This window comes from Vulpes vulpes, chromosome 1 (assembly GCF_048418805.1).
Source record: "Vulpes vulpes isolate BD-2025 chromosome 1, VulVul3, whole genome shotgun sequence".
Taxonomy (NCBI): Eukaryota; Metazoa; Chordata; class Mammalia; order Carnivora; family Canidae; genus Vulpes; species Vulpes vulpes.
In genome coordinates this window covers 140218161-140244653 of record NC_132780.1, presented here as the reverse complement: position 1 = coordinate 140244653, position 26493 = coordinate 140218161, and the positions used below count along the sequence as shown (strand labels likewise).

General features: G+C 41.6%; 1 protein-coding gene across 3 annotated transcripts in view; it reads right to left on the bottom strand.

Moving 5' to 3' along the window:
• Positions 1-24779, bottom strand: part of BICRAL (BICRA like chromatin remodeling complex associated protein) — a 78991-nt gene extending 54212 nt beyond the window's left edge. Inside the window, exon 1 of one of the 3 annotated variants that reach the window (XM_025990922.2) lies at positions 24546-24779. The gene's annotated coding sequence lies outside the window, so the exon portion shown is untranslated. Of the gene's footprint in view, positions 1-24175; positions 24248-24545 lie in introns of those variants that run through there. The other 2 variants (XM_025990923.2, XM_072732170.1) reach the window with 2 other exon arrangements.
• Positions 24780-26493: the final 1714 nt, after the last annotated feature.

Genomic DNA, 26493 nt, shown 5'->3' with positions numbered 1-26493 from the left:
AAAAGGTGAATTTCTGTTTTAATCATCAATTGCCACATCTATTACATTTCTTCCCCTAAAAACAGTCATTTAGGGACTCAGCTCCAACAAGCTGACTTAGGGAGAGGAAGCAATGCCAATGTTAAAACTAATCACCCATAAAGATGAACATATATCAACCAAAAACACATTAGCAAAAATTGTAGGAATAGGAATTAAAAACTAGAAGTGCCAAAAGCTAGTCATACTTACATCCTCTCCATAAAAACAAAATACCTGAATAATAACTAGCAACTGCACTGACATTTTTTCTTGACTTCAGTTTTATTCGGAAAAATACGGTACTTTTTATTAAATGAAATGGAGATGTATCTAAGTCATTTGCGTTCTTACTCAGGGAAAGGGGATTTCTTCCAGAGAATATTTTAAATGAAGTAAAAGAAGAAACCCTACCAATGTGACTTTTTCTACTTTTGAACACAATGGGTATTATTATGCAGTACTAGTCACAACAAATAGTAAAAGAGACTGCCTTTTGCCTTCCCATCCCACAGTCAAGAATTCACTAAAATACAGCATGGTAATAATTAAGCTATTAAAATAAAAACTAACGAAACTTTGTATTTCCTCAAATATAATAGGACACTACTGCTTTCTGTCAGTGTAGTTTGTATGTATTATTGTCCCACGTAAGGAACTGCTCTTAAAAGATACTTTGAGGGCAGCCCTGGTGGCCCAGCGGTTTAGCGCTGCCTTCAGCCCAGGGTGTGATCCTGGGGATCTGGGATCGAGTCCTGCATCGGGCTTCCTGCATGGAGGCCACTTCTCCCTCTGCCTGTGTCTCTGCTTCTCTCTCTATCTGTGTGTGTCATGAATAAATAAATAAAATCTTAAAAAAAAAAGATACTTTGAAATGGCAGTTGTTATAGCAAAAAATATTTATTAGCAATCTGGTTAAAGTTATTATGCAAACTCTTGACTCTGATTGCCCTCTCTCAATGAGTAACATTCAAAATATTTTGGTTTTATGGTATGTTCCAAGAAAAACAAGCCTTATAAAAACAACTAACAATATTAACAAACAAAATTCCATTTTACGAAGTCAATGATGTTACCAAGCAAGAGATGTCCAGGTCTCCTTTTGTAAAAGTGGACTCACAAGGAAGATGTGCACAAAAGTAATTATTTAAGGAGAAGAAAAATGAGAGAAGCATTTTTTTAAGCTTAAAAATATTTAAGGGGGTGTTTGGCTGGCTCAGTCAGCAGAGCATGCAACTCTTGACCTCAGGATCCTGAGTTTAAGCCCCATGTTGGATATGGAACCTAATTTTAAAAAATAATAAAAAACCCCAAATTGAAGAAATTTATTTATTTATTTATTTATTTATTTATTTATGAGAGACAGAGAGGCGGAGACACAGGCACAGGGAGAGGCAGGCTCCATGCAGGGAGCCCAACGTGGGACTCGATCCTTGGACCCCAAGATCACACCCTGGGCCAAAGGCAGGTGCTAAACCAGTGAGCCACATTGGGTCCCCTGAAAAAATATTTTTTAAAAATGATGCAAGAAAGAATATGGGGCAACCCTGTTGGGACCCCTCTCACTTCTGAGAGCTTTCCCTGTATCTTTACTTAATAAACTTCTATCCCTTTACTCAAGAAAATAAAAAAGAAAGAATCTGAATAAATATATATGTAGCATATTACTCCAAACAAGATTTCCGCTTCTACAAAAATTTTAAAGAAGTTGAAATAATCTCATTTTTAAAAAAAGTTTTAAAAGGTTTTATTTATTCATGAGAGACACAGAGAGAGGCAGAGACACAGAGAGAGGGTGAAGCAGGCTCCTCACAGGGAGCCTGATATGGGACTCGATCCCCACACCCGGGATCATGCCCTGAGCGGAAGGCAGACCAACCGCTGAGCCACCCAGGCATCCTTCTATATTCCATTTAAGAGAAGCAAACTTCCATCTAGTGTAAAATCTTTTATAAGCCTTAATAAATGTCATGTGAAGAGAATTTATATTTATACTTATTTCCATCAAAAGACCAGAAGGAACAGAGTTTCAGTTGGAGAAGATGAGAAAGTTCTAGAGAACGATGGTGATGATGATGGTTGCATACCATTGCCAATGTACTTAATGCCACAGAACTGTACTTAAAATGTGCTTAACTATACTTAAAATGGAAAACTTTATTATGAAAAAGAATTTAATATCAGTAACAATAAAAAATAAAGCATCTATGGATATTCTTACAAAAAAAAAAAAAGACCATAACTAGTTGTAGATCTATGATCAAAAAACCTTTATTTCTGGGAAAGCATTCTCCAAGCTGGCAGCTTTAGGACAGATGCTCAATGAAGTGAGATGTAGGATCCATGGCTTATCACTTAAAATTAACTCCAGCAAGCAAGGATCTGAAAAAAGTTGAGGCAGTTTACCCCACAACTACTGACAGGTACCAGATGTGGCTGTGGGAAGAAATCTCCCAAAGGAAGGAGGAGGGTTCTTGACCCTTTGTGTGCCTTCTGGCTGTCTGGTGAAGCCTATGGGTCCTTTTGCAGAGTAGTATTTCAAAGTGCATAATATATGTAGGATTTTTAAAAAATGCATTTATTAAAAAATTAAAAATACATTTATAAAAATATTTTTAAATTGTGATATAGTTGTATATGTGATTTTTAAAAAATATTTATTTATTTAATCATGAGAGACACACACAGAGAAAGGCAGAGACACAAACAGGCTCCATGCAGGGAGCCCGACGCGGGACTCAATCTCGGGTCTTCAGGATCACACCCTGGGCCGAAGGCAGTGCTAAACCGCTGAGCCACCGGGGCTGCCCTATATATGTGATTCTTTGACAATGCATTAATATTGAAGATTTAGTGGTGAGTCTAGTAAATATCGTCATTTAGAAGATAGTAATCTTTCCAGATTATCTGCAAATGTGAGGGGATAGAAAAAAATTTCTACTAGTAACAAATTCCCGGGCACTGTTAATACCGCTATGGTTGTGGCCTTCATTCACAGATTTAGGAAATGATAAATTTCAGTGGGAGTCTAGAGAAAATAACATGCATTTATTTTTTCTTATTCAAGTTCATGGTCTACCCTCCCCACAATTCTATCCACAGATTCTTTAGGGGTCAGTCCATACAGCCCTTGCATAATATGAGGGTCCAGGGCAGTTGTTCAACATGTGAAGTGAATAAACTCAACCCAGTAACAAACAAATGGAATTCTAAACATCTGAATATAATCCACAAGCTATTTTTATACTTGCTAAGCACAGACTGGTCATTTCTAAACAGTCTGATGTAATTTTTGCAATGCAAAGATGCTGGAAGTACTGCCAGACCACAGGATGGTAGCAGCAAGCTGTCAATTCAACAGCACAGGAAGGACACTCTTCAGTATCACCAGTTATCAAAAAAATCCCGAGTAAGGAAGGTCCAGTAAAGCTAATTTTTTGTATGCTTTAGTGAAAAGCAACAGAAACACGTTTTATAACTTAAAAAGCCCAAGACTGCAGTGGAAAAGCTCATCAAAATCCTCAAACTTGGACAGAGTGAGACAAAAAGGCAAATTTTATCTCACAAATATATAATAATGTTCTGGAAAGCTTAGTCAAAATTCACATCTACACTCATCTAAAGTGGAAAATAGTTACATAAATAAATCACCTACTTTTTTAGTTTTTATATGAGTGCTTGAAATCGAATGACATTTGAATTAACACCTTTTTCTATACTCACTTTTCTATACTCACTTCTTTACTCACTTTCTTTCCTGCTATAGATTACTGAACTCTCAAATAAGGGAGTCAAGTAACTTATAGACAGCCTCCAGTGGTCTAAGAATAGAACACGAAATTAATTCATTCACTAATTTATTTTTAAAAATATTTTATTTATTTATTCATGAGAGACACAGGCAGAGACAGAGGCAGAGGGAGAAGCAGGCTCCTCACAGGGAGCCCAATGTGGAACTTGATCCCCGAACCCGGGGATCACGACCTGAGCCAGAGGCAGATGCTTAACCACTGAGCCACACAGGTGCCTCTAGTTCCATCTAATGAGATATCTGTGCCTACAACACAACCCTTTCCCTTAGGAAAGAGATAAAAATTTTTATTAGTTTGACCCTATCATATCACTTCTGGATCATTTAAAATAGGACAGACCCATCCAAATAGCCATTTTTTCAAAGAAGATATCCAGATGGCCAATAGACACATGAAAATATGCTCAACCTCACTGATTATCAGGGAAATGCAAATCATAATCACAATGAGGTATCACAATGAGCCAGAATGCTTAGTATAAAAAAAGACAAGAAATAACAAGTGTTGGCAAGGTGTTTCAGGGAACTCTCACAAACTGGGGGAACATGAACTGGTGCAACTACAACAGAAAACAATACAGAGGTTCCTCAAAAAAGTAAAAATAGAAATACCCTACAATTCAGTAATTCCACTACTTGGTATTCATGCAAAGAAAATGAAAACTCACCAATGTTGATTGCAGTATTATCTGCAATAGCCAAGATATGGAAGCAACCTAAATGCTCACTGACAGATGAATGACGATATATTAACACACCCATGTACACACGCATGCACCCATCCACCAATGATGGAATATTACTGAGATCTTGCCATTTGTGACAACATGGATGAACCTAGAGGGTATTATGCTAAGTGAAGTAATCAGACAAAGAAAAATACCATATGATTTTATTCATATGTGGAATTTAAAAAAACAAACGAATAAACAAGAAACCAGCAATAGACCCATAAATACAGAGAACAAACTGGTGGTTGCCAAAGGGGCAGGAGTGGGCAAAATGTGTGAAGGGGAGTGGGAGATACAGGCTTCCAGATTATGGAATAAGTCATGGGGGCAAAAGGTACATCATTGGGAATATAGTCAATGGTATTTTAATAGTGTTGGCTGGTGATGAATGGTAGCTACATGTGTGGTGAACATAGTATAATGAATAGAGTTGTTGAATCACTACATGGTACACCTGAAACTAATGCAACATTGTCAATTATACTTCAATAGAAAAAGATAGGATAGACCCACGGTTCTTGCCATTATTCAGTATCATTCTTTTGGACAAATTAGAGTAATTTTTTCTTTTATTTTTAAAGATTTTATTTATTTATTCATGAGAGACACAGAGGCAGAGGCAGAGCATAGGCAGAGGGAGAAGCAGGCTCCATGTAGGAAGCCTGATGCGGGACTCGATCCCGGGATTCCAGGATCATGCCCTAAGCCAAAGGCAGCTGCTCAACCGCTGAGCCACTCAGGTGTCCCTAGAGTAATTTTTTCTTGTTTCATGTCTTCACAGTCTTGCCTAAAGAACACCCTATTTCCCTCTCTAAATATTTAAGTTTTTAGATTTTGCCTGAGTAAAATTATTTCTTTATGAAGGTTTGTCATTATTTAACTTTTTCTTAAACTTCTGATAGTTTGCAACTTCTATTAATGATTCTCGTAATATCCATATAATTTTTCTTTAAGAAAGCACATTAATATAGCATGATATATTAAGCAATACCATTATAATTTATCATACTAATGATAATGAGGACTAGATTAAATGATTATTTATTAGGTAAGCTTTGGAGGGCTAAACAAACATAATAATGTTGCAGCTCTCGAGTAGCTGATAATCTTTTTTTTTTTATTTTAAGATTCATTTATTCATGAGAGACACACAGAGAGAGGCAGAGACATAGGCAGAGGGAGAAGCAGGCTCCTTGCAGGGAGCCCAATGTGGGACTCAATCCCGGATCCCGGGATCATGCCCCAAGCTGAAGGCAGATGCTCAACCGCTGAACCACCCAGGCATCCTGAGTAGCTGGTAATCTTATTACAAAGGCAAGACCTACAACTAAAATAATTTTCCAAACTACAGAAGGCATTATCAGTATGCATGAAAATAAACATATACTAGTATGGATATTCACAGTAATATTAAGTCCCTTTTACTATTAATTGATATGCCAAGGCACATGAGGTAATAAAAACTGTAATAATAGCTAACATTTACTAAGTGCCTTTCCTCTGCCAGGCACTTCATATGGTTCTAATCCTCTAACACAATCCTGCCAGGTATGCACAGTTACCCCAATTTTTACAGAGAACATAAGATGCTTGCCCAACATTGCAGAGTTTGTTAAGTAGCAAGTCAGAGGTTTGAACTCAAATCTGTAATTCCCAAGCTTGTGCTGCTTCTCATCTCTGCGGGTGGAAATATCAGGATTTTTGGAAGGTTCAATTTCTAGAAATGTTTCTCATGCCAAAAGATAGCAATGGAGAATCTTAAAACATTTTCTCCCACAGCAAAAAATCTCACTATTCCATCAATTAAAATTCTACAGTTTTAAATAAACTAGTTATATGGTATTTTTGCTGAGAAAAGGGAAGCATATTATTTTAAAATTACCACTATAAAAAGGTATGCACAAGTAGGGAAAAATAATATTGGCACTGGCCTGTAGAAAGCTTTGGGAACACTGGGGCAGAGAGTAAGATTTTATGGTCTTTTCCATGTAGAACTGCAGGTAAAGGAGTCCTTTGAACAAAAAAGGATGGCAGGGTTCTATAATGAAAAAACTTTGGGAAATGCTACATATTATATATATTTCTTGGTTAATTCATAATGCATGTCAGACCTCTTGCTTTTTTTTCTTTTAAGATTTTTTTTTTCTTTTAAGATTTTTAATTTTTATTTATTTTTTTAAATTCATGAGAGACAGAGAGAGAAGCAAAAACAGGCAGAGGGAGAAGCAGGCCCCATGCAGGGAGCCCAATGCAGGACTCCAGGATCACGCCCCAAGCCAAAGGCAGATGCTCAACCACTGAGCCATCCAGGTGTCCCAGACTTCTTGCTTTTTAAAACTCAACGTTTCATTTGTTGACTTTGCCACAGAGCCCTCCTTTCTCCCCTAACTGCACCCCCAAACCCCTTAATTCTCAGAAGGTCTAGAGTAGCTCAGCTGTCCCAACAGAGTATGAGTCAGTGAAAGCCACATATATGATTTAAAATTTTCTAGTAGTTGGTTGAGCGTCTGCCTTCAGCTGAGGGTGTGATCCTGGGATCCCGGATCAAGTCCCACATGGGGCTCCTTGCGGGGAGTCTGCTCCTCCCTCTGCCTGTGTCTTTGCCTCTCTCTCTCTGTATCTCTTATGAATAAATAAATAAAATCTTTAAAATTTTCTAGTAGTCAAACTTTTTAAGTGTAATCAATTTTAATATATTTTATTTATTTCAGAATATCCAAACAATATTTTGGACTAAATGAAAAAAAATAATATAAATATATGTATTTAATATTTTAATATTTATTTAATCATTCCAACATGTAATTAGTATAAAACAAATGAGATAGTTTACATCCTTTTTTTCATACAGTCTTTAAAATCTGGTGTGGATCTTACACTTAGAATATATCACAACTGGTGCTAGTCACATTTCAAGTGCTAACAGCCATTTATGTCCGGTGGTTACCATATTGGACAGTCCAAGTCTAGAGATGTTTATAGAATTTAGGTAAAACATTAGCTTAAGGGGTCATTTCCCCCTTGTTAGGTCTTACAGATAGCCACAAAGTGGAAATCTTTAAGAACAGCTGAAGTGTAAATAAGTATTTACCCTAATTTATAGTTTCCCAGAGATTTTGTCAGTTTTTTTATGGAAGGGGATGGAGGGAGGGGAGTTGCATAACCTTATTTTCACCAGAATATAACCCTGCTCGCCATACGTACACGTGCAGATTAATTTGAAATAAGAAAAAAGTTGATCATTAAATAGATTAACACTAGTTGGACTGAAATAATCCTAATCTAAGAAACAAAATTAATGTTACATGCCTGTCACATACTTAAATACTTTTTTTCTAAAAATAAGTTATTATTGGTTCAGTGGGTAGAGCATGTGACTCTTGATCTCAGGTGTCGTGAGTTCAAGCCCCATGTAGATCTTACTAAAAACATTTAGGAAAAATAAATTATTTGTTTTTGTTTGTGTAAAATGACTGTAGTTATTCCATGGGGAAAAAAATCCAAAAATAAATTATTTGAAAACAAAAGCAAACGATTTGTTAAAAGGAAACGAAAACTGATGCTGAGAGCTTCTGGATCCGTAGTCTCACAGAAGCCTCACATCTCACTCGTCTCCATTTTTATAAACCAGGAAGGAAGACTTGCTCTTGGCTGGTGGTTCTCAACCACCTGGGGGCCTGTTAAAAATTAAAATTCTCAGGGCTGCGCTGCCCTGGTGGCTCAGCAGTTTAGCGCTGCCTTCGGCCCAGGGCGTAATCCTGGAGACCCGGGATCAAGTCCCACGTTGGGCTCCCTCCATGGAGCCTGCTTCTCTCTCTGCCTCTCTCTGTCTCTGTGTCCCTCATGAATAAATAAATAAAATCTTTAAAAAAAAAAAATTCTCAGGGCCATCCCAGACCTACTGGGTTGGGAATTCAGGGAGTGGCTAAACAGGCCATCTGGGTAATTCTGATGCACATTCAAGTCTGAGAACCACTAGATTAACACAGAACTAGTACTTAACCATCTGTTTAACTCCAAAAGCTGTGTATTTTTTAGAAGTGTTTTGAGGTGTGGCTTTTTTTTTTTTTTTTTTTTTTGGTGGAGGGCCTTGAGAATATCTGTGTGTATATAAAATACACATAACATAAAATCTACCATCTTGGGACGCCTGGGTTGTTCAGTGCTTGAGCGTCTGCCTTTGGTTTGGGACGTGTTCCCGGGATCCAGGATCAAGTCCCACATTATGCTCCCTGTGGGGAGCCTGTTTCTCTCTCCACCTGTGTCTCTGCACCTCTCTCTGTGTCTCTCTCATGAATAAATAAATAAATCTTAAAAAAAAAATCGATCATAACAATTTTTTTAATTGTACAGTTCAGGGGTATTAAGTATATTCACATTGTTGTGCAACTGTCTCCACCATCCACCTTCATCTGGAAAACCTGGAAGTCTTCATCTGGAAAACCTGAAACTCTGTACACGTTCAACACTAATTCTCCATTCCACTCTCCCTCTAGCTGCTGGCAACCACCACTGTATTTTCTGTCATTTCTGCTTCTGAATCCAACTCCTTGAGGTACCTCATATAAATGGAATCCAGAAATAGAATCTAGTTTCACTCAACCTCTACAACCGCAGAAAGTTTGGAAAGTACAGAAATGTATAAAGAGGAAAATGAAGATCACTTATGATTCCACTTCCTAGATGTGACTACTACAGACTGAACCGTGTCCCTCCCAAAACTCATGTTTGAAACCCTAACCCTAAGTATAACTGTATTTGGAGATAGAGTCTTTAGGAGGTAATTGAGGTTAAATGAGGTCATAGTTGTAGGGCCCCAATAGGATAAGGCTGTTTTTTTGTTTTTGTTTTGTTTTTTAAAAAGAAAGGGAGAAAAAAGAGGTCAAGGGGGAGGGGTAAGAGGGAGAAAGAGAATCTTAAGCAGATTCCATGCCCAGTGCGAAGTCCAACTTGGGGCTCAATTCTAGGACCCTGCGATCATGAAATGAGCTGAAATCAAGAATTGGACGCTTAACTAACTGAGCCACCTAGGTGCCCAAAGGCTGGTACTTTTATAAGAGGAAGAGACACCAGAGCTCATGTGAGGACACAGCTGTCTGCAAATGAGGAGAGGGCCCTGCGCAGCAACCAAATTGGCCAGGACCCAGATCTTGGACTACCCAGTGTCTAGAACTGTGAGAAAATAAATTTCAGTTGTTTAAGCCACCTATAAGCCTATGGTATTTTGTTATGGCATCCTGGGCTAATACCATGGAACATGATTTTTTTTTCACTATTTTTCTTTAGTACATTTTTATATTTAAGGTACATTTTTATTTGTAAATGAAATCAAAGCCCATATGCTTCCCCCCCTACTTTCTCAGCATTTTCTAAAGCTGTGTTCTGCAGAATAGCGTTCAGCAGGAACTTAATTTCTGACAACTGGGTTTTAAAGTGACACCAGGTTTCTGCGGCTAAATCAGAGGCTTTTTTGTACTAAACTGGGAATATCAAGATGGGAATCTGTTAGATTTGATCTCTAAATGTTTTGGGGGAAACTGTATTACATCCCCTGCTCTTCTAAAAAAAGGACACGACTATACAACTAATAGGAATTTCTTTTTTTTTAAATATTATTTACTTATTTATTCATGAGAGACACAGAGCATGAGAGAGAGAGGCAGAGACACAGGCAGAGGGAGAAGCAGGCTCCCCACAGGGAGCCCGATGTGGGACTCGATCCTGGGTCCCAGGATCACAACCCAGCCTGAAGGCGGCGCTAAACCGCTGAGCCACCCGGGCTGCCCACTAATAGGAATTTCAAGGGGCAATGCCCAGTCTTGGAAGGAAATAGTGGCTGACAGGAATAATTCACTTTAGACAAAAAGTCCTTTTCATTTCCTAAGGAACCATTCATTCATACATTTCATTAAAGTTTTAATATTACTTTTTTATGGCAATAATTTTAAACAGCAGTGATAGCTGAGACCCACAAGGGTCAAGCACTATGTAAATCTTTATATGCATGATCTCACTTGATCCTTACAAACTTCCTCTGAATGGTAAATTCTCAATCCAGAGGGAGAATCTGGGCACATGCCCTCAGGGAGGTTATGTAATTTACTTAAAGGAAAAGAGCAAGGAGTGGAGCTCCGATCTGTCTGGTTCCAAAGCTATTATTAACTATAATGCTTCTTTAAGTCACATCAACTGCCTTGTTTGAAAACTTTTATGATTTTTTAGTATGTAAGGGAAAAATTCATATACTTTGACTTTGCATTTAGTGCATTTCACAAACTGATCCCAAAGTCCCTTCCCAGCCTTCCATTCCCCCCCCCCCCCCCCTTTCTTTTCTCTTTTACAAACTTCTCACTCGATCAAAGAACCTTCCTCACTGGCTCGCCTCCTCTTTAAAAAATAATAATAAAACAAGCCAAAACTCTCCAATGAATCCTCATTTTCTTCACTGTAAAAGTCCTTTCCACCCTCAACTGTGAATACCTGCAATGCCCTACACAACTGCTCTCTCTGCCCCCCACCCCCCCAGGTCCTCTGCCCTCCCTCAGATTCTATCCCTCATTGACTTGCCATGCCCTGAACTCACCAGGCATGTTCATGTCTCAAGCCCCTTGCACTGGCTGCTCTCTGCCTGGAATGCGGTTCCTTCAGCTATCTTCAGTCTTCAAGCTTGTCCCTTTCTTCAAGTCTCTGCTCAGATGATCCATGACCTACCATGACCACCTTTCCATCCCCCAGCACTCTACATTTTCCTTATTTTGCTTTATTTTCCCTCCTATATCTTACTATAGTGTTTACCTAGGTTTATTGTCTGTCTTCCCATGAGAGCAGGGGCTTGGTCTTTTCTTCACTAAGGACCTGGGAACCCAGAATGGCATCTGGTACAAATTAGGTGCTCAATAATTGCTGAATGAATGAATGGGTGGATGCTGTCACACACATAAAAGGCTCTCCTTTGCTCTCACTTGTACCACTCACTTGGCACTTAGCATACACTGTTGTGTTTTTTTCTGTGTGCACCTACTATTCACCTAACTTGATTACATGTTCTTGTAACCTCTAAGTGCTCTGTACAATATTAGCACTAAACAAATATTTGATGATGAAATACCAGAGCAGTGCCTTTTTCTTTCAGAGTAGATACAGTAATGTTTTTTCAAAAGATTCATTTTTGACATTCCATTTAGAAAAGAAACATTTTGGAAAGCAGTATATGAAAAATTTAGAATATATACTTTTAAATTAATCTTAAAAGGATATAAGTATTTTATACACACAGTGACAAATTCATGTCATACTCTGAAAGGAAAATTTTTGCTTTGTGACTTTCACGGCATCTTATAACCTGAAGACATTCTTGAGAGTCAAGCTCAAGGTAATGTTTTCATAGTTACGCAATATGAAACACAGAATATATTTTAAATGAGAATTATGAGTTGGGAAATTATGTAACATGTGAAAAAAAACAAAGTTAATGTCAATAGGTTTTATGTCACATTTTTTTTGATCTACTGATAGCAGAAAGTTTTAGCTGGGGAGTATTTACCTGTAATGAAAATGTGTTCTATAAAATAATTTATCTAAATTCATATGCAGATATTTATAGAACTAAAATATTCATTTACATGAACACTTAAGCCTACTCTCTATATTGTGCATGTTGTGTTATATCCACAACATGTGTGTTTCTGAAGCCCTGTTTAGACAGTTTTCTAACATGAGCTGCAGATCTTTTCCTCAATTTGACTGCAGCACATGCACAATTCCCTCTGTGAGGATCTGTGGGAAAGCTCTATGAACAGACTCCTTCACGACTTCTGGTAAATTCTTAGTTGATTATATGTCTACTTTAACTGTAAAACTAACATGGCTGTGCAAATGAAAAATGCATATACAGTAATATATTATTACTTAGAAGATATCATCAAAAAGATAAGCAAATTTTCCTTGGTATGCATTCAGTGTTTTACATGGCATAATGTCCACTTTATGTATCTAAGGTATGTGAAGGTCCTCCTCACCTCTTTTTTTCAAAGAGCATGGTTACCCAAATTTCATTTTTCTTTCTATTATTCTCTCTGGACATTTACTTTCAGATGGTTTTATCTATGTGACATATGCTGTAACAGAAAATAATAAGGATATCGTGTGATGTATAAAGTCAGATGAGGGACGCCAGGGTGGCTCAGAGGTTAAGCGTCTGTCTTTGGCCCAGGGCCTGATCCTGGAGTCCTGGGATCGAGTCCCACATCAGGCTCCCTGCATGAGCCTGCTTCTCTAGGTCTCTGCCTCTCTCTCTCTCTGTGTCTCTCATGAATAAATGAATAAAATCTTAAAAAAAAAAAATAGAAGTCAGACGAATAAGTAAAATAGTCTTAAAATTTGAATATAAAAAAAAAAAGCCATCTTGTGGAGCCTGGGTGGTTCAGTCCGTTAAGAGCCTGCCTTGGGATCTGGTCACAGTCTGGGGTCCTGAGATCAAGCCCTGGGGTCCTGAGATCAAGCCCTGCTCCCTGCTCCATGGTGAGTCTGCTTCTCCCTCTCTTCCCTTGCCCCTTTATCTCTCATTCAAATAAATTAATAAAATCTTGAGGGAAAAAAAAAAAAGCCATCTTAAGGTCTATGGATAGAAGCAGTTCCAAACATACCGAGTTGTAAATATTCACTTTTTTTTAAAAGATTTTATTCATTCATTCATGAGAGACACACACAGAGAGAGGCAGAGACACAAGCAGGTTCCATGCAGAAGCCTGACATGGGACCCGATCCCGGGACTCCAGGATCACGCTCTGGGCTGAAGGCAGGCACCAAGCCGTTGAGCCACCCAGGGATTCCCTAAATATTCATCTTGTAAGTGTGATCACACCTAGAACAAAGGGGTTGGGCTCCCATAGATCTCTCCAATCCTAAAATGCTCAGAGATCTGGAGAATCAGAATACAAATAGGAAGAATAAAAAGTGACCTATTTCTAAATATATTTCTTTGCACTTCTAGGAAACGCCTGAGTCTAAATATAGCAGCATTGATTTTTATTTTAAATCCTAGAAGAAATACTTCCAAATCAAAACCATACAAAAATAGCTTTTACTCTTAGTAATCAGGAGGAAAAAAATCTGATTTTTTTTTTTTTTTGTAGGTAATAGTCTCTACATGGAGAGAGTTACTTCTAAATTTTAAGAGATCTCCCACATTAAATCTAGTATTCTACTTCTCAGGTAATATCCAGTTTATTTTATTTTATTTATTTATTTATTTTTAATTTTTATTTATTTATGATAGCCACACAGAGAGAGAGGCAGAGACACAGGCAGAGGGAGAAGCAGGCTCCCTGCACCGGGAGCCCGATGTGGGATTCGATCCCGGGTCTCCAGAATCACGCCCTGGGTCAAAGGCAGGCGCCAAACCGCTGCGCCACCCAGGGATCCCTAATATCCAGTTTAAAACATTAAAATTTGTTCTAGAAAACTTTCTTTGATATGAATTCTAACTTTGTAACTAATGCGCTTGCCAAACACAAAGATTTTAAATTTAATTTCCCAAAATGGCATCCAGGTTTCTCCAGTTGTGTTTATTGAGAAGTGATTTTTTAAAATATTTATTACACCTCCTTTTTAAAAATTTATTTATTCATGAGAGACACAGAGAGAGAGAGAAAGAGGTAGAGACACAGGCAGAGGGAGAAGTAGGCTCTATGCAGGGAGCCTGACGTGGGACTTGATCCCAGGTCTCCAGGATCAGGCCCTGGGCTGAAGGCAGGCGCTAAACCGCTGAGCCACCCAGGCTGCCCAGAGAAATGATTTTTTTTAACTTTTATTTTTAAGTAATTCTATACCCCACGTGGAGCTTGAACTCACAACCCCAAGATCAGAAGTCACATGCTCTATTGACTGAGTCAGCCAGGTGCCCTGAGAAATGATTTCTAAAAAAATAAATTATAAGTGATCCTAATTTATTTTATATTCATAAAACTATCAGTTATACTGCACTGAAACTAAACTCACTCAACAACTATGGGTTGTTTTTTTTGTTTTTGTTTTTTTAATTCAGGGGAAATGCTTAGGGTTTTAAAACTTATTGCTAAAAACACACTGATGGGAGTGGCCCTAGCAGTATAAAAAATTTCCAGGAGCACTACACAATTCTAAAATAAAAATTTAACCAAAAAACCAGATAAGCTGATTTATCTTTTTGAAAATGACAACAGGAGTCCTATCTAAAATACACTGCAAGCAACTTTTAAGTATAGTTGATTCTAATACATACAACAGCAGTCTTATTACTCTTTAGTTATGGTCAAAATATTGACAGTCCACATACCAAATTTTGAAATTCTCTGACATTACACTTACCACAAGATTTTGAAATTCTTCATCTCCCCAACTTAGGCTTCCCACTAATATGTAGTGATAGGGTCGGTTCTCATTGGGCAAGGAAGAAAATTCAAGTTAGTTCTTAAAGCCTTGTGTGAAGAACTCAACTCACACATGCCTCAAACTGTTCAGTGAGCAGCAGGAGGTTCCAGAGCTGCAGGTCAGCCCTGGTGAACTCCAGACTCTACAGTGAGAATGTTTCATGATGTACTACTGCTGCCTATCAGGGCTAAGCTTTCTTGTATGGTCAAAAAGTAAAAAACAAAAAATTCCTTTTGACATGTTATCTTACTGGCCACACTTAGTAATATGCCTTACATTCAATCTATAGTATGGCCTCTTTATTTTTTTTTTATTTTATTTAAATTCAATTCACATGTATTATTGGTTTCAGAGTTGGAAGTTAGTGATTCATCAGCTGCATATTGTATCCAGGGCTCATTACATCATGAGCCCTCCTTGACGCCCATCACCCAGTTACCCCAAACCCCTCCCCCTCCCTCTCCAGTACTGCCTCTTTAAAAGAATGTTTCCTTAAAGTGAATCACTCTTTGAACATCTTAAATACTTTCTCCCAAAATCTGTACTTCTAATTACTGTGCTTACATTGATATTCCAAGCAAGAGAACAACTTGAGCTGCACCATGTCATGTTTAATTAAGGTCCTCAGTGTTCTCTTTTCCGATTAGGATTTTTTTTTAAGTGAAAGATATGATTCATATTCTCTGATTGCTACCAAATATAGAGCTAAAATGGTCCCCATGTTTGACTCATGCTATGCAAATAAAAACTGAATTATCTGCAGAAGGGGCAGGATAACTGTTTTGATCTAGAATTTAACGATCACTAGAAGGGACTCTTGTTTTCTTTCATCACAGTTTTTATTTATCTATAAAAGCACTACCTTTGCCTATTCTTCCTACTGAAGTAATGGTCATCCAATTTTAAGATATTAAAATGTTCAGTAGGCAGTCATCCATAGATTAAATTTATTTATTTATTTTTAAAGATTTTTTTTTTTTTTTTTTTTTTTTTTTATGATAGTCACAGAGAGAGAGAGAGAGAGGCAGAGACATAGGCAGAGGGAGAAGCAGGCTCCATGCACCAGGAGCCTGATGTGGGATTCGATCCCGGGTCTCCAGGATCGCGCCCCGGGCCAAAGGCAGGCGCCAAACCGCTGCGCCACCCAGGGATCCCTATTTTTAAAGATTTTATTTATTCATGAGACACACACACACAGAGGCAGAGACATAGAGGGAGAAGCAGGCTCCATGCAGGGAGCCTGATGTGGGACTGGATCCTAGGACTCCAGGACCCCGCTCCCGGGGCCAAAGGCAGGCGCTAAACCACTGAGCCACCCAGGGATCCCCATCCATAGATTAAATTTATACATGGGCTTAATACCAATGGCAAAATATATGATGTGTGGATCTATAGTATATATTCAAACCCTGTCTCTGACCCTTAGTAAAGCAACTTTGGGTAAGTTATTTATCCTTTGTCAACCTCAGTGTTTCATTATCTATAAAATACAGACAAAACCTACCTCCAGGGTTATTATGAGAATTTAATAATATTAAATACCCAGTAGGGCCTGAATTAATGTTAAGGTTTAACTCTTTCCTTCCATTTTCTTCCTGTGAAAAATATTTCAATTACAGGTCAGGACATAAAACCTAATGTCTGATGATACAAAGAAGCATCCTGGATTGTGGTTGAACTGAGATAAGCCTTTTCTAAAGAGACAGTCCTTTTCACACCTCATTCCCTCACTTTCTCACATTCAGGATTTTTAGTCCAGGTAGAAGTGTTTAATGTGTTTGCAAGACAGCCAAAGAACCCACAAAACCAAAAAATGTTCAACTTTACAACTTTATTAAAAAGAAATTTGTCATTAAGTCACAACCATATGAATTAGAGTTGTTGAATATTAAGGGAAAGGGGAACCTGGGTTTAAGACCTAGTACAGTGAGGTCTCAGGATCTTTTCTTGAATGCAAGAACATGAGGTAAGGAGAAAAGGTCAAAGCCCCCAGTTTTTCTCCCCAAGACCTCTTTCTTCCACTTTCCCATACAATGTGGCCCGCCCCCTGAGTTCTCCTGAACTGCATTACAAATGGATGAGCCATCCCCAGCAGAGCCATAACCTGAGTTCCTATCTCCATGAAGTGAGGTACCACATATAAGGTTCCCATTTTAGGGCCTTCCTTTAAAGTCCACATCCCATTCCTTTTCTGTCAGTAATCCCACTTCCCCACACACATTTAACAACCCCTTCCTTTCGGCTAGCCCCCTCACTTACTGCATCTTCCACCACTTCTACTCAAGAACATTATGGACCACAGAGAACCATGCCCTGCAAATGGATCTGGTATGTTACAGAATTCTTGTTGCCTCATGACAGCCAAGTACTATTTCTTGTGTCCATGTTCCCCCATATCTGATATATTCTATAAATTTAGAATGTATCCTCTCTCCTTAAACTCAAAGCCCTTTCGCCTCTGCCCCTGACAAATGACCTTGCTATATTCTCAGTAAAGACCACAGACATCTTTTTTTTTTTTCAAACATCTATTTTGAATCCTATAATCTACCCTGTTCTGTTCTCTCATTTCACTTTACTGTTACTCTATAGGCGAGCTGGGGAACAGAGGACCTTATAAAAATGTGAATGGCATCACTCAGCGGAAATAATGCAGACAGGGAGGTTGAGGGAAGTGCAACACACTTCCACTTAGTATCGTTTGACTCTTTATAAAACGATTTTCCATGGGGCGCCTGGGTGACTCATCCATTAAGCATCTAACTCTTGATTTTGGCTCAAGTCATGCACGGTCGCAGGGCTGTGAGATCTAGCCCGAAGTCAGGCTCCACCTTGAGATTCTTTTCCCTTCCCTCTCCCTCCCTCATGCATGTGTGCATGCTTGCTCTCGGTCTTTCTCAAAACAAAGAAAAATCTTTAAAAAAGGATTTCCTCAGTACTAATTTTCTGCCCCCCTTGCTTGTAATCTGCTTTTTCCCATTACCCACAGAGACCAAAATGTGTAAGGCACTGTAGATTTCAACCTATCCCTTTGGTTCCTATCATTTTACTCTACCTGGGTTGTCAGACTATTTAGTCAGCAAAAGTTTACTGAGTGCCCGGCTTGTTTTAAATGTTGCGCTTAAGGGTTAGAATCAGTTAGTGAACAAGGAAAGAAAATATACAAGGTTCCTTGGTCCCCTCCAGAATCTCTAGATGACTGTTCTGTACAGATTGGGACCATGGTTAAGTGGAGACGCTCTCCTTTAGCCCCAGGAATTTGCGATTCAATTTCTTTTTTTTAAGACTTTATTTACTCATAAGACACACAGAGAGAAGCAGAGACATAGGCAGAGGGAGAAGCAGGCTCCCCAGGACCTGCTGGGGGACTTGAGCCCGATGCGGGACCCGATCTCGCACCCCAAGATCATGACCTGAGCCAAAGGCAGATGCTCAACCGCTGAGCCACCCAGGTGCCCTATAATTCGATTTATAAAGCTACTTTCTTCCACAGAAAGTACAGTACTCTGCAAATAGTCCAGGGCAGTGTGCAAATAGCACCTGTACCTGCCACAAATGTCTAGATGTTAACTCATTTTTTATTGCAGTAAAACATACAACATCTAGTCTTTAAGTGCCCGGCTCAGCGGCCTTCCATCCATTTACAACTACTAAGCAGCTGCAGCCACTACCTGACTCCAGAATTTTTCACCAGCTCACCTTGAAATTTGGTACGTGCCCCATAAACTCATTTTTTATTAATCGAGAATGATTTTCATGGTTAACGTCATGGTCCCCACTCCCACTGCCTTCTCTTGCTCTCCTACTCACGGAACACTCCAAGCTTCCTCAGTTTAATTGCCCGTCCCCCTCCACGACCACCTGCAGGGAGCACCTTCAGGTCCCTAGCTTCACTCTTCTGTCACAGCTGGCTGGTGGAACTCCAATCCCAGTCAAACCAATCCCTTGCCTGCTCTTGGCTTCCCTGGTAAACAGCTGGTGGTGGCTGGCAGAGAACCACTCAACTAACTGAATCAACTTGTTTCAAATTCAGACCCAAGAATCTGAATTCACAACCAGACAGTCTGCAAAAATCCTACCTTGTTTCCCAGCAACTTACTTCGGGTTTCTGCGTAAAAAAAAAAAAAAAAAAGAGATGGTGTGGAGGACTTCCTCGCCTCAAACCGTCTGCACCCCTCTTCCTTAACTGCTGGCCTTGCCTTAGACTTCACTGAGAACACAGAAAATAAAGCCCTGTCTTCTACCCCCACTTCATGCGTGTCCTTGCACTGTGCCCATATTCTCTGCCTTCTTTCCTGCTACTCGGCAAGTTGTCCGACTCCCACCAAAGGCAAACCCTCTTCTGTGTGTGTAGGTTCTTTTTTTTTTTTTTAAAGTGCTATTTATTCATCAGAGACACAGAGACACAGAGAAAGAGGCAGAGGCAGAGGGAGAAGCAGGCTCCATGCAGGAAGCCTGATGTGGGCCTTGGATTACTCTGAGCTGAAGGCAGTCACTCAACCGCTGAGCTACCCAGGTGTCCCATCTTCTTGTGTTTTGAATAGCTTCTCACCTCCTCAAGAATTCTGTACCTTTGGTAGTATTATTGCTCTTCTTCATTAGTCTCTCCCTATTAGATATTCCCATTAGTCTTCTAGGGGCACATGGGTGGCTCAGTTGGTCAAGTGTCTGCCTTCCGCTCAAGGTCATAATCACAGGGTCCCGGGATGGACCCCCCCTCCCCGCATTGGGCTCCTTGCTCAGCAGGGAGTCCGCTTCTCCCTTTCCCTCTGCCTGTCACTCCCTCTCGTTCTGTCAAATAAATAAAATCCTTAAAACAACAAATGCTCTTCTATCCCCCATCATCTAAAAAGCAGCACTTATTTGACCCTACCTCCCTCTCCAGCCACTGCTGTGCTGTTGCTCTCCTCACCTTACAGAGGAACTTCCCCAAGAAGTGGGCTTCATTCATCTCACCTCATTCCACTTTCAGTGCATTCCAATTTGGCTTTCAACCCCATATGCCACAGAAACTACTTGTCAAACAGCCACTTCCCTGTTGCCAAATCCTAGTGGTCACTTTTCTATCCTCAACATGCTCAGCAGCATTTGGCAGAGATTATTCCCTCTTTCTTGAAAAGGATAATCCACTCAACCACTACCATGGCTAAACCTTTTCAGTCTCTTTTGCCCAAACCTTAGTCCCTGGAAGTGTTTTATGGTTTGATATTAGGGTTCTATGATCACAAAGGGTCTCAACCAGTTCCACGACATACCATCCATATTGCTACGGACTCCCACAACTTAAGCGCACACCTAACAGTTCAATTTGAATATCCACTGCCTACTTGACTTTCCATTTGGATGTCCTGCAAGTATTTCAAACACATAACAGGTTCTACACAGAATGACAAATGGCACTGTCAGTCATCAAGGCTTAGGCTAGAACCTTGAAGGCATTTTGATTCCTCCCTGTCTCCACAGCCAATCCATTAAGCAAATACTTCTGATTCTACCTCCAAAATATATCTGGAACATAACTGCTTTGCTCCATCCCCATTACCACTGTATTTGCCTAAAATACTGTCAATCTTAGGCTGGCCACTCCAATAGCCTCCTGGTTCTCCTCTCCACTTCCTCCCTTGACAAAAACACTGTTGCCTTAATGAAAGCTCTTCAGAAGCTTGTCATTTTTAGTAACATAAAACTCCCAAACTCCTGGTACAGATGCATTAGGGAAGTCCTATAGGGTCTTATTTCCTGTCTTCCCCAATATACTATAAATCCATGAGGGCAGAGATCTTGCCTGTCTTGAATTCCACCAAAGGCTAATTTATTTTTTTTAACCAATTATTTATTTTAAAAGTAACATCACAAAAAAAGTATATATGGTCCCTGTCCAGAGAAGTTAGATTTCATCACTGACTTGGTTCTCTCATTTTGGTCAGGTCTGCTATTCATTACTTGTTTCTTCCTGACCTTCTGTGTCCTGGATGCATAAAAGGGTCCCATGTTTAGAAAAATTTCACCATTTGATTTCCCCAAACACAAAAGATACCTTCACAATTCAAAATTTTGAAAAGAATCCTTTCTTCCAAGGATTAACCTCTAGGTTTTTCTCCCCAAGATCTTTACCCTATTCCTAATTTCTATATCAATCCTAGATTCAATTCTATTTTTGTTGCACAGCTGTGTGGACTAAACTAGACGGCCCAGCTAGACCTAGAAGCCTGTATGTTATATAACTTCTCAGCAGAATGAGATATACTTCTGAGAATGTACTGAGATTTTAAAGTCTTAGAATAGCTAAACCTTTCTGTAAGAAAAGTTTCAATGATCTGATAAATGGCAGCTAGAGGAGAAAAATAAAAGTGAGAATGAGCAATTAACTGTTGAAAGTCAAAATGATATAGGCCTCAAGTCTCACTCCAATTCAAAAAAGGGCAAGGAGCATAGCGCATAGAGTGCTACAGCAACATTCAAAATGCCCATCTATCACAGTGAAATCACCTGGAGGGCTTTGGAATAACAGACTCCCACATATTCAGATTTAGGGTCTGTTGGGTGGGCCAGAATTTCAAAATGGGGAGTTAGAGACATCAGAAAGTTGAAAGATGCTTAAAACTGAGACTGCCTAACATACTAGATAGGAAACACACACACAAATCCAACTGGTCTTAACAAATAAGGGGGAGGGGAGGTGATGTTACAAATCTACATTTAGATTTGTAACTAACTCCCTGGGAATGCCTGGGTGGCTCAGCAGTTGAGCATCTGCCTTTGGCTCAGGGCACCATCCCAGAGTCTGGGGGGGATCAGGGATCGGGGATTGAGTCCCACATCAGGCTCCCTGCATGGAACCTGCTTCTCCCTCTGCCTGTCTCTACTTCTGTGTCTCTCATAAGTAAATGAATAAAATCTTAAAAAAAAAACAAACAAAAAAAAAAATGGAACTAACTCCCTCTAGTTTGCTTCTGAAACTCAGATTTGGACACCACAGGTGTAGAGCCAAGAACATGGCTTTTGGGAACCAAGGTCAATTCTATCATTTAAAACTGCAAGACCTGGAACAATTTGTGTATCTGGGTGAACGCTAGTTCCTCTCTAGTATAAAGAGATACTAAAATCAGTATTACAGGACTGATGTAAATAGGCGTTAAGTACAGCAGTAGGCACATACATTCGGCAGCGTTCAATATAGGGTAGGTCTTATCAAGGTGTCTGCAACAGCCACAACATATATACAAACGCAAGGACACGCCTCCTGGTGCCACTATGTTACTCTTACCCACTAGAATGAACTACTCACTTTCCATCTCTGAACTCCTAGAGAGATGAGGTTTTTTTGTTTTTGTTTTATTTTTTAGAGAGATGAGTTTTAGGGACTTTTTTCCCCTCCTTCCAATCATCTTCTCAGTAACAACTGACAACAGTTAAAAGCCCACACACATCTAAGACAGGTCAGATAAATACTTATATGGGTGGTTTTCAGGAAAACACTTTGGGGCATCAGAGAACCGAGAAGCAGCCTCATATTCAATGAGGATCCCCAAACAGTGCAGGTTTGGTTTTGTTCTGTTTGTTTTTTTAAGGGGGGGGCGGCAGAAGAAAAAAAAAGTCTCAAGAGTCTCAGAGCGAGTTTGATTTTTCAGCTCAGAATTCTACGGAACCGGTCCCAGTCCCTACCGCTTGGCGTACTGATGCTGAAAGCCAACGAGAGGTTTGGGGTCGCTGGAACCCATACCCTTCCCACAGTGTGGGGCGCGACCAGTGCCTCCCTCCCCGGGTGGTTTTAAAGAGACACTAAGGCGGGCGCCCAGGAAACCGTGTCACCGCAGGCAGACACCGTCGTCCTCGACTTGCTCTTGCAAATCTTTTTTGTGTGACCCGGTTTGGCTGTACGCTTCAACCGGGGGAGGACGCAGGGGAAGCCCCCGTGCCGTGCCCCCGCCGGGCCGGGGCGCGGGGCCGACGACCGCCCCCTCCTCACCTCGCGTTTTGGCCGGAGCGGGGGGGCCCGACCCCCGCCCGCCGCCGGCCCCCGCCCCGCCCCGGCCCCTTCCCGCTCCGCGCCGGCCGCCCCGTGTCTTGGGTCTGGGGCCCGGGCAAGCGCAGGCCGCGCGGCCGCGGCCCCGGCCCCGGCCCCGGCCCCGGCCCCGGCCCCTTTCGCGGAGCCCCGCGTCGTCCGCGCGGCTCCCCGCGCCCCGGCCCGCCAGGCGTCCGCGGAGGGCGCCGCCCGCGCCGCCAGGGAAGATGGCGCCCGCGGAGCAACTGCGCCACCAGCCCTGGCGACGGGCCAGGCCCAGCGCCATCTTAGCGCCTTCCAGCCGCACCCACCCCCACCCCCACCCCCCGAAAAAGATCCCGCATTCGGGGCGACTCGGGGGGCCGAGCCGCCGGGAGCCCGCGCGCCGTGCGCCCGAACAGCGCCGCCGCGGCGCCCCGTCCGCTCGGCCCGGCTGGAGGCGCCCGGCGGGGCCGCGGGTCGGCGGCGCGGCGCGGCGCGAGGGCTCGCCCGGCCCCGGCCGCGGGTCGCCGGCGCAGCTTCGGAGCCCGGCGGCGAGGCGACGGGGAGGAGGCCGCTCGGGGCTCTCGCCGCCGCCGCCCGCGGGAGCGCCCGGGAGGACGACGCCAGGCAGGAGGAAGCCGGTCCCCGCCGCCGCCGCCGCCGCCCTCGCCCTCCCCGCCGCTCCCCTCCCCCTCCGAGACGCGGGGTCCATTTTGCCGAGAAGAAAGAAAATGCGATTCACACCCAAGAGCTTCCGAGAGAGAAAAGAAACGAGGGGGGGAAAACCGAGGGGAGGAGATTGGAAAAGCTTATTTTTCTTCCTCGCCGCCGTCACTCCTGGCCCTCCCTGCCCCCCGCTCGCGGCCTCGCCGAGCCCCGCTCCCTCCTTCCCGGCTCCCGGCGGCTCCGGGGGGCGGAAAACACACTCACACTCGCGCACACAACTAATTTTAAACCGGCTCAATCAATGAGTCATTAAAAGGCTTCCCTCCCCTCTCCTCCCCACCGCCAACCGCCACGCCACCCCCCTTCCCAAGGCTCTCCCTCTCCCCGCTCCAGAAATTTGCATCCGCGGAAAAGGAAGGAAAAAAAAAAAAAAGAAAAGAAAAAAAAAAAAAAAAAAAAGGCGGCGGGGCCCCCACCCCGCCGAGGCGCCCCCAGCCCGGCCCCACCGCCCCCTGCCCGCCCGCGCCCCCGCCCCCGCCCGAGACACTGAACTTGGTCTTCCCGGGGCCCGGGCGGCGCTGGGAAAGGCATAAACACTCGATTCCCCTTTTCTCCGTGTCCATTAAACATCCACCCACCACCACCATCACCCACCCACAAACCCACCCCCCCCCCAAAAAAAAACACAGCCTTAGCCAATAGCTCTCTGGGCTGAAACCTAATATCCTGGTTTTGGCAACTCGGTGTTTAATTTGCTCCTCTTTCTTTTCTGTCTGTCTGGAGATAGATCTCCAGCCCCCCCCCTCCCTCGGTTCTCCCCTCCCCGAAGGAAAGAGGCAGAGGAAGGAGGTTGTGTGTGTTTTTTTTTTTTCTCCTTGAAATTTTTATCACAAAATTATAATACACTCAAAGGGAAACTCACCGTCATGAAAAAGCAGTGCCTTGTCAACGGGGTTTCTGCGCCATCGCACCAGGGGCGGCGGCGGCGGCGGGCGCGGGGCGCGGGGCGCGGGCGCGGGAGCTCCCGGCCGAGCGGCGCCGGCCACACGCGCTCCGCTCTCTCTCTCGCTCACCCCCGCGCCGGGCGGCGGGCGCCCGCTCCCCGCGCCCGCCCGGCCTTCATGCTCTGCGCCCGGGCAGACCGCTCGCCTGCTCGTCTACCTCCAAACTTCGGTTCTCGCCTAGCAAGAAATGTGGAGATTAGGGGTTTTTTAATTAAAAAAAAATTTTTTTTTTCTCCCCCCAAAAATCAAGCTCCCAAGCTGTCAATTCCTGTTTCCTTTCGGATTCTTTTTAACTTCAGAAATGTACTGGTTTATTCAAGAAACAGGTTTATTTGGCTTTTTTTTTTTTTTTTTTTAGATCTACAAGATGCATGCTATTCTCTCTGCAGGCACCCTGCACACACACACACACACACACACACACACACACACACTCTCTCTCTCTCTCTCTCTCCAGTTTAGCTCCACGGAGATTGGGGGGCGCTGGGGGTTAAACACAAAAAACACAGTATTTGTTTAGAACTCTGATTAGAACCAGTCAATACCTTTTTTTTTTTTTTTTTTGCATATGCTTTTTTTTTTTAAGTAAAAAAACACTTTGAGTTACTTATTTGGCAAATAACTGATTCATTCTAACTTTTAAATGTACCAGGCTTTCCTTTGCAACACCCTCTTTTTCCATTCCCGAATGCCGTGAAACCTTATCTGTGAAATCTGTAAGTCAACATTAAGAAGAAAACAAACACAACACAACACAACTTTAGCGGCCAAGATGTAGGTGAGGAGCTGATTAAGTCATTCGAAACATTCAATTCCTCTTGCCTTCTCCTTACGTTGATCACCTTTATCACCACCAATAAGCCAAGTTTGTGGAATTTTCATTACATGATCCCCAGTCTTAAAAGGAAGCTACCCAATCTCTTAACACTCTTTGGTGCAAGTATATAATTACCGCCCGTTTTTAATCTCAAATCTCAAATTGTTGAGATGTCTCCATAAACCATCTAGACCTCAGAGCACTTATGTAAACGTTAATTATGATAGTGCAGATTGGGAGGGGATGCCTTTGTGTCTATGTTGATTGTATTTACTTTTCCTGCAAATGCCCACGGAAATAGAGTGGGGGTCTTTAAATAAACACCAAGGGCAGGTAAAAAAATAGTGTAAGAGTGTCACTTGGATTTTTAAAACCTACGTATGTAAGCCCCAGAAATGTTCTAAAATTATTTTAAATTAGTTATATATATATATATATATATATATATATATATATATATATATATATATAGAAAGAGAGAGAGAGAGAGAGAGAGAGAGAACAGTGGGGGTCCTGTGGATAAACAATGTTCAGACCCATGCATGTCTCCCAGATGTTTGGTGAGTTTAAAATCAGATTATCTCTAGATTTAAATTATTTAAGTGATATTGTTTGGTCTGTATATCCCCTTAGAATTAAAAAAAAAAAAACCACAATAGTAGTATACCTTGCTTGCTTTTATAAGGATACTATAACTATGCTGTATTGCACAAGATAAATATGTCAAGGTTGGCATACAATGTTGTCATATTCAAGATAGAAAACCTCTTTAAAAAACAAACCATATCTTGCTCTAGTAACTGCTGCTTTGTCATTTACAATGTATGCTTTGTATTTGGACATGCCTTAAAAATATATTCAGTGATTTAGTATCACATAGTATCATCGAGGTGTTTTCTCAGAAAATGTTGTGCTTCACATTCAGCCAAGGCCTTCCTGGAACAGTAGTCTTTGCATAAATTAGCATATTTCTCTACACTTGACAGTTGGACCAACCAGTTTTCTAATTGGATTGGGAAATTTTTAAACATGTTTTAAAGTGCTCTTGG